This window comes from Zingiber officinale, chromosome 2B (assembly GCF_018446385.1).
Source record: "Zingiber officinale cultivar Zhangliang chromosome 2B, Zo_v1.1, whole genome shotgun sequence".
Classification (NCBI taxonomy): domain Eukaryota; kingdom Viridiplantae; phylum Streptophyta; class Magnoliopsida; order Zingiberales; family Zingiberaceae; genus Zingiber; species Zingiber officinale.
In genome coordinates this window covers 394,538-403,621 of record NC_055989.1, presented here as the reverse complement: position 1 = coordinate 403,621, position 9,084 = coordinate 394,538, and the positions used below count along the sequence as shown (strand labels likewise).

At 40.0% G+C, this 9,084-nt stretch overlaps 1 long non-coding RNA gene across 8 annotated transcripts in view; it reads left to right on the top strand.

The window, feature by feature from the left end:
* Nucleotides 1-616: 616 nt before the first annotated feature.
* LOC122044945 overlaps nucleotides 617-9,084 on the top strand; it is a 34,100-nt gene continuing 25,632 nt past the window's right edge. For 4 of the 8 annotated variants that reach the window (XR_006129852.1, XR_006129856.1, XR_006129854.1 and 1 more), the window contains exons 1-5: nucleotides 617-872; nucleotides 1,249-1,458; nucleotides 1,543-1,716; nucleotides 1,797-1,960; nucleotides 2,671-2,762. This is a non-coding gene — a long non-coding RNA (uncharacterized LOC122044945). Of the gene's footprint in view, nucleotides 882-1,248; nucleotides 1,459-1,542; nucleotides 1,717-1,796; nucleotides 1,961-2,670; nucleotides 2,763-8,984; nucleotides 9,074-9,084 lie in introns of all 8 variants that reach the window. The other 4 variants (XR_006129857.1, XR_006129850.1, XR_006129851.1 and 1 more) reach the window with 4 other exon arrangements.

Genomic DNA, 9,084 nt, shown 5'->3' with positions numbered 1-9,084 from the left:
AAGAATTCATGATGCATTTGTTGATACACATTGTCTTGAGCTGCATGAGTTTACTTGTGAAACGTTTGTTCACATAGGAGAGACTCTTTTAGTTTGATTGATCTTTAGGCGAAGCTAGATAAATGGTAGACATCATTCTGAATCCTTAGTCTTAACTCATATGATTTTATTATTTGAAATTAGCACTTAAGTTTTCCCACCATATCGGAGGGGGGTATTTTTTTTTTCTCAATTCTTTCAAAGTTAAGAGTTAGAGTTAGAGTTAGTTTGATGAAAAGTTCTTTATCAATCAAAACAAATTGACCATTAGCCACAAATATAATATATATTACTTAGATGTATTATGGAGAGGGTGCTTAATTTGGTCGGTATTAATTAGTAATCAAATTAAACCACTAAGAGTGGTATCAGGCATTTAATTTTCAATTAATTTAGTACTTAACAAATCTTTAAATGAGCTCATTGTTGCTTGGCCCTTGTATATCCTCCATTTGATCATTTATTTGGATAGATGCATCTATATCGTTTATATGTCACAATTTTTTTAAAATTTAAGGGGCATAAATGTCCATTTAATGTTGTAAGCAAATGGTGGGGGCCCATAATTAGGGCAGAACCAACATCCCCCGCCCCGCAAGGAAACTTAACTGTGTCTCAGAAGTCTCGGCCCTCGGCAGTAGCCGTTTCTCAGCAACGGTCACCTGCAGCCTCGGCAACAGCGCAGCAGTCTCAGCAGTAGCCTCCGGAATACAGCTAATATAGTTCTTAAACTGCGGCAAACTAACCATTGTTTCCTCTCCTTCACTCTGGCAACGAGGATGCCGAGCGTTTGCCGGAATGGAGGTTACGGCGAGTGCTTCTCCATTAAAAGGGTTAGCATTGTGAGAGATTTAAGCTCCTCCGTTACTTTTCCTTGTATTTTTTTTTTTTACTGTTTCCAGAGATTGACGAATCGAGTGATCATTAGGTTTCCTGGGACCAGGAAACCATCAATCGGAACCTTAGTGAAAGGGGATTTTTTTTTTTTTTTTTTTTCTTTTTTCCTTTTTTTAAATCTCTAAGACATTAAAGCTAGCCAAAAACCAGATACTTGTGTCTTCCTTAGCAAGTTGATCTTCTTCCACTATGTTTTCTGATTCATAAAAAGGAGATAACTTTGGCGTTGTTCTGTTAAAGTTTTTTTGTTGACAATGAGGAGAGGTTCTGTTAACAATGGATTTGTTTGGTTGTCCCTTGTCGTGCACACAGCCGTAGCCACCAGAGGCTAGAAAGGCTGTTCCTACTGTCTTTCTACTTCTCTTGCGCTTCTGTGTCTCTCCCTCTCTGCCTCTCACTGTCACTATTTGCGAGATAGAGAGGTGAACATACTTCTTCGTCCTATCCGTGGAAAGCTTGGGCACTAGAACTCCTCTAATTCAACTTGTCGTTCCAAGAAGCAAGCATACTTCTTCCTTCTTGGTGAGTCTCTCTCTCTCATTTCTCTTTCTTTATCACATCCACACAAAATATTGTACATTTGCTAACTTTCCCTTTTTTCCTCAGGCATTGAGTGGACCCTTGGATGATTGTTTGAAGCTGTTGAGAGGCCAGTGGGATGAGCAAAAGCTGGTCGGTCTCCTCACCTCAAAAATCTGTCATATGGGGACGACACAACTGCTGTTCTAAAGGTCTATGATGCTGTCGGTGCTTGTTTTCTTCAGAGACTCATGTTAACTGGTAATTCTTGGGACCTTTTCCTAATAACTTCAACTTTTGTTTATTTTCTCATGATTCAAGTTGCTTGGGTTTTCTTTTAGGTATGGGAAAGGGATCTGGTGGGTTTGGTAGCGCCCGAGGACAAAGAGCCATATTTGAGGCTCTCCATCACCCTTCTTACTGCATTGTGTCAGGTGCCAGAAATTGCTTCATATGAGGAAATGGTCTCTAAAGTTCCTCTTGTAGCTGAAATAGTTACAAAATCGTGAGTTTTTCATTTTGGTTATTTTTCTTTTAAAATCTTCAGGTTGTATTGAGTAATTTCTATGTCAAAGAATTCAGAATTTTTTGCTATGTAATATCTTATCTTGTTGTGATACACATGATTGACTTTCACGTACTAATTGTAGACGCAGTTATTTGAGTATTTTATTTAATAATTTTCTGGACTTATTTTTTTATACTCTAGCATTCTTCATCCGGTATTGTTGTCAGTATATTTACAACAAATCACTACATGATCAATTCTTAGCTTTGTCTACTTGTATCAGTACAGAAAATGGTTCGAGTACATACCGATATTTTATCGCATACTTTCCTTGTGGTTGCCATTGGCCAACCGATTTACCTAGTTATGGAAAACATCCTTCTTTTATCCGTTACTCATGGATACTCATCATGTTTGTTCTTGTTATTTTGTTCCTCAAAGATAGAAAAGCTAGCATCACGCGAATGCTGATCATATCTATTCTTGTAACTTGAATAACTACAATCGAAGTTTGATGTTATGCTTCTGTACCTTTGTTTGCTGATGTTTACAACAAATACTAAAGTTCACATTTCATACTGTTTTCAGATGGAGCAAAAGTATTTTTATTTTAAGTTATATAATGTAATCCCTCTGTAATCTTCTATTCTGATGTTGAGTTTTGACTGCTTTGCTTGCACTGAAACTAGTTTGGGTTTTGGATGCAGGTCTGACCCTTGTTGCTGTTGCTTCGGATAGTGGAAGAGCAAAGTTTTATCAACCTGGAGTCAATTACCTGTTGCTCTTGCTTTGGATGCAGGTCTGACCCTTTTTTTGAATACTCTAAATGGGACAATACTTTTATCTTGCGGTAGTCAATTACTCAAGGAATTCTATATTTTTGGAGTTTTCTTTTCCCTTCATTTACCGTGTTATGTTGAGGTGGAACACACTATCATCAATTAATTTTGTAATGCCTTGTTTCTGCTCCAAATGTTCTGTAGGGTCTTGACTACAAAAAAATGAAAAGGCGCGGTATTTAATGTACATGATCAAATTCTTGGTTTAATGTGGTAAGACATTTAATAAGCTGCAGGCGTTCTCCGCTTTGGAACGCGAGCACGTCAAACCACCTTAAATGCAGGGGTGTGCTGGCGACGTTTTTAACATCAATTTTAATCTAACGGTGAGGGTATGATGACATATTTTTTACTTCTGGATCCAACAGTTATCTTAGAATATCACGGAGAATGAAAAGTCACTTCTTAAGTTATCCTTGCCAAAGCTTTTAATGGTGGCGATTTGATGGTGACTGTTTTTGTCTAGCACACTCATCGGATGGTAGAGAGAAGATCCCTACAATTGATGAGCAATTGTGCGATACCGCCATCATAGTCTTCTACTTCTCGTAACTATTTTTGCTGCCTTTCACTGTTGTGTTCTTGCGCTCTTCTCCTTTCTCCATCGTTTGTGCCTTCTGTCCTTGTAAAGATAAGTAAGTTGTGACTCCTTCAACTGAATTTTTCCCTCCTTTCTCTGCTCTTCCGCTTCCTTCTTTTATCCTTTGCAACTATGACTGTTGGTAGATCCTTCATTAGGTGGTATGAGACTCAATGGGTGATTTTCCCTGAGGTTGCAGGACCAAACTATGGGAGCTTTACGCCATTTCGTTAGACAATGAGATTAGGATTCCCCTACGAGATCATCGACATAACATTCCTCCTCCCGGTTTTACTACTTTCTTTTATGGTCAATTGATAGGCGGCTCAAGGTTTCCCATTCCCTTTATACAAGATTTAGCTCATTATTTTTGTATCTCCTTATCTCATCTTCATCCACCGTATGATTTGCTGCGTATCCATCATCTTCCGGATATATGACATTCCCCTTAACGAAGTTATCTTCCAATATCTTTTTTACATTCAGCCTGCCGAACCTGGAACCTTCATTTTACTGCCAGGAATAAATGTAAATTTTTGGGTGACTGTCCAACTTCCAACAAAGCATGGAAAGATCGATTCTTTTTCACTAAACTACCTAAACCCTATATTTAGCCTACTCTCTCGCTTGACGAACTCCACAATCAACTTAAGCTGGGAGACTACAAATCGGAGATAGTGTACTTGGAGACGACCTTCATTTTTAAGGACATAATGTTCAACGCAATCCTCTTGGTGAAAAATGAGGCATTGCTTCATCTGGTTGGGTTGAGCCCAAAAAATGTAGCTTGGGTGAGGTTTTCATGTCTAGTAGATTTCTTTTTATATTAACTATCCTTTCTTTGTCTTGCAAAGTAAACTTTGTATGACGCTTCTATCAGCAAGAAACTGAACTGGGAGTTAGACTTCCCAGCGACTTGCTCATGTTGATGAATAAAGCTAGGGAGTCTCATTAGGTGTTAGTTTCTCTTTCTTCTCTTATATCCAGCATTGTTAATAGTGAGGGTTTGAGTCAATCGCTGATACCGTCATTCATGTGATGCTATATTCTCCGGTAATCGCAACTTCTACCCAAATGAATGATCTAACAGAGTCACTTGAGACAAGTGCTCCATTAGAGTTTTGCTCTCAGGAAAAAGGGATGATCATACGACAATCATCCCCTCTTAATCTTTCTGCCCCTAATGGGAGTCAAGGGCGTATTTACGAAGCCAAGGTCTAGGAGAAACATCATCGAGAGCTTGGAGGCCAAATATATCATGTGGACGACCTTGCAGAGGTGGCTGCTGAAGGGGAGAGCTGTGAAGAAGAAGAAGAGATTCGTTAGACCAATTAAAGGGCATGCTTCAATGCCTTCCTTCAGGAAGAGTGACCCTCCTTTAGCGGGAGAAATTCGCCTTATCCTCAAAGACACAACTCCGGAGAAGCATTGTCAAATGCGGAAGCGAGAGCTAGGGATAACCCCTCAAGCCACTAGCCAATCGCTTCCTCTCCCCCATGTGCCAACTAAGTTAGAGGCTTTAGGCATTGGTCAGATGTCTCCTCCTGTCGACGCTGAACAAAGTTCCCCCTCTAACTTGGCCTCTCTCAGACTTGAGGCAGCCAATAGACAGAGGGGACTCAATCCCTCTCTTGAAGAGCAATTGAAATATTATAAGGAGGTTCTGATACCTAGCATGAGTATTCTTAAGCTAATGGAATGCTCAACTTTCTTTGATCGGAAGGTATCACATCCTCCTTATAATATTTTAATTACTCTTCAAGAGAGGGGCTGAGCCCCTTTTGTTTGTCGGTTGCCTTAAGTTTGAGATAAGCTAAGTTAGAGGAGGAATCCTGTTAAGCGTCGATAGGAGGAGACACCTGATCCATGCCTAAAGCCTCTGTCTCAGTTGGCTCAGTTGGCACATAGGGGAGAGGAGGTGATTTACTTGTGGGTTGAAGGATTATCCTTAGCTCTCGCTCCCGCATTTGACTGTTGGAGTTGCAAGGTTGCAAACATAGTCCCATATTAGAAACACATGGAAAAAGATCATGGGTTTATAAAAGAAAAGATATCTCCATTGGCATGAGGCCTTTTGGGGAGAGTCCAAGAGCAAAGCCATGAGAGCCTAGGCCCAAAGTGGACAATATCATGTCATTGTAGAGATATCTAAATTCTTTTCGATCCTACGATTGGTATCAAAGCCCAGACTGCCAGAAGGTTTAACCGTCGACTGTGCACAAGAGCTATGGTTTGATTGAGCCATGTGGATACAATATTGACCTCGAACAAAGAAAGTGGGGGCTCCTATGTTTGGATCAAGAGGACTAGACACCAGGCAGGAAGTCCTAGTTGCGACTAGGCAAGGAAGTCCTAGTAGGTCGGGTGGACCGAGGGGCAGGAAGACCTGGTGGGTCGAGGATCGGACGTGGGAAGTCTATGGTCCTTTGTTTGAGGGGAGGATTGTTGGAGTTGCAAGGTTGCAAACATAGTCCCATATTGGAAACACATGGAAAAAGATCATGGGTTTATAAAAGAAAAGATATCTCCATTGGCATGAGGCCTTTTGGGGAGAGCCCAAGAGCAAAGCCATGAGGGCCTAGGCCCAAAGTGGACAATATCTTGTCATTGTGGAGATATCTAAATTCTTTTCGATCCTACATTGACAACGCATCTCCCGAGTTATGTCTTTGAGGGTAAGGTGAATTTCTTTCGCTGAAGGAGGGTCACTCTTCCTAAGGAAGGTGCTGAAGCAAGCTCTTTGAGGGGTCTAACAGGATCGTCTTATTCTTTGCAGCTCCTGCTTCAACCACCTCTGCAAGGTCATCTATAAGAGATATTTGGCCTCCAGACTCTCGATAATGTTTCTCCTTGACCTTGGCTTCGTGAATCTGCACTTGACTCCCACCAGGGGTAAAAAGGTCAGGAGGAGATGATTGTCGTAGGACTAACCTTTTTCCCTTAGAGCGAAACTCTGATGGAGCTCGTCTCAGGTGACTCCGTTAGATCAGTCGCATAGGTAGAAGCTGTGATTGTCAGAGAATATAGCATCGCATGAGTGGCGGTATCGGGGCTAACTCAGACCCTTCACTATTAATGATGTCGGATACTAGAGAAGGAAGATAAACTAGCGCCTAATAAGACACTCACCTTTATCCATCGACATGAGCTGGTCGCTGTTGGATGTCAACTCCCAGTTCAGTTTCTTGCTGATGGAAGCGTCATATAAAGTTTTATTTGCAATACAAAGAAAGGATAATTAATACATAAAGAAAATTACTAGAATGAAAATCTCACCCAAGCTGTCAGTCAGCGGCATATTTTTTGGGCTGAACCCGACCAGATGAAGCAACGCCTCATTCTCCACCAAGAGGATGACGTTCAACATTAGGTCCTTAAGAATGAAGGTCGTCTCTAAGTACACTGGCTCCGATTTGTAGTCTCCCATCTTAAATTATTGTGGAGTTCGTCAAGCCAGAGAGTAGACCAAGTATAGGGTTTAGGTCGTTTAATGAAAAAGAATCGATCTTTCCATGCTTTGTTGGAGGTTGGACATTCACCCAAAAATTTACATTTATTCCTGGTAGTAAAATGAAGGTTCCAGGTTCGGGAGGCCGAATATAAAAATGATAATGGAAGATAACTTCGTTAAGGGGAATGTCATATATCCGAAAGATGATGGATGCGCCGCAAATCATACGGCAGGAGTTGGGTTGCAGTTGAGATACCGAAATAATGAGCTAAATCTTGTATGGAGGGGATGGGAAATCGTAAGCCGCCTATCAATTGACCATAGAAGAAAGTAGTAAAATCGGGAGGAGAAATGTTAGGTCGATGATCTCGTCGGGGAATCCTAATCTCATGGTCTAACAGAATGATGTAAAGCTCCCGTAGTTTGGGTCTTGCAGCTTCAAGGTGAATCGTCCATTGAGTCACATACCATTTGATGGAGGATCTACTAGCAATTATAGTTGTAAAGGAAAAAAAAGCGGAAGAGTAGAGAAATGGAGGGAAAAATCCAGTTGAAGGAGTCACAACTTACTTATCTTTGCAGGGATAGAAGACAAAAGATGGAGAAAGGAGAAGAGCGCAAGAACACAATAGTGAAAGGTAGCGAAAATAGTTAGAAGAAGGCTAACGGTGGTATTGCAGGGATCTTCCTACCATCTGATGAGTGTGCTAGACAAAAACCACCACCATCAAATCACCACCATTAAAAACTTTGGTAGGGATAATTTACGAGGTGACTTTTCATTTTCCGTGGTATTCTAAGATGACTATTGGATCTAGAAGTAAAAAAGGTGTCACTATATCCTCACCATTAGATTAAAATTGACGTTAAAAATGTTGCCAGCACACATCCTTGCATTTAAGGCGGTTCGGCGTGCTCGTGGCCCAAAGCGGAGAGCGCATGCAGCTCATGAAATGCCTTACCACATTAAATTACCAAGCATTTGATCATGTACATTAAATACCGCACTTTTTCGTTTCTTTTGTAGCCGAACCCCACATAACATTCGGAGCAGAACCGATGCATTACAAAATTAATTGACGATAGTGTGTTACGCCTCAGCATAACACAATATATGAAGAAAAAAAATAATTCCAAAAATATAGAGTTCTTGGAGTAATTGACTATCATAAGATAAAAGTACTGTCCCACCTAGAGTATTAAAAAAAAACAACAAAGCATAAAGCTTACTTATCTACTTTAAAGGGCAAATACAGAGTTCTACAAGAAGTAGGTAGGAGTGTAATGGAGATAAACCCTTTATTGATACGATAGAATCTAGAGTTGCCGCAAGATCCATTAAAAGAGGTTCACAAAAGAAACCACAATTTTTATGATAAAATCTGATGTAAGCCTAGCAGAACCATTGGATTAAAGTTTTCTAAGCCTTTTTCAGCAAGAATTCTTGATCAGACTAGATCATGAAATTAGGTTATGGATGCGATTTTAACTTGGTAAGTTGTATCCATCGGGTTTAAGCAGAGCTACCGGTGATATGCCATATAACAATTTGAAGTAATCTCAGATGAACACTATGTAATTCTGAGTATCAAAGATTCAAAGCTATTTTTATGAAATTTATCTGATATATCTCATTGTCTTAGTAACCAATGATTGTACTAATCCAACATTTTCTTAGCCTTTGATATCAACATAATTGATAATGCCCATCTGATTCAATTAATTAATCAATAGGGTCAACTTATTTCAGTCAGATAGGAGATAGGTTGACTTTGGGTCGACCAATAGCCTTCATCTTAGTTGGAGTCAATTTACCAAGTTTAAGACGTCCCTTGAATGATGCAAGCGGAGAGGATACATTCAATGTCCTATAGCAGGATTTAGTCAGCATGGTTATAAAGAATTTCAGAAGTAGTGCCTACAAGCTAATTTAGGCAAATTATCTAGGACATTGGTTGCCTTTTCCATTTCGTTTTTTTTAATGAGCGGTCTTAAATGGTGATGGTGAAAAGCACAATCAATTGACATGACATATTAAATGTTATGTACAAAGTATTAATGAAAGATAATTAGCAAAGAAACATATTGTGCACTACTTTCTGCCCTCAGTCTCTAACACTGTCTTTCTGCCCTCCTTTATTCTTTCAATAGAATGGTTGAGTCTCTCTATTGATATCAATAGCCTGCTCCTTTGCTTGGGGGAGGCATGTAGTGCAAAAGAAAAGATGGCAGTTGCAAAGGTATAAATTTC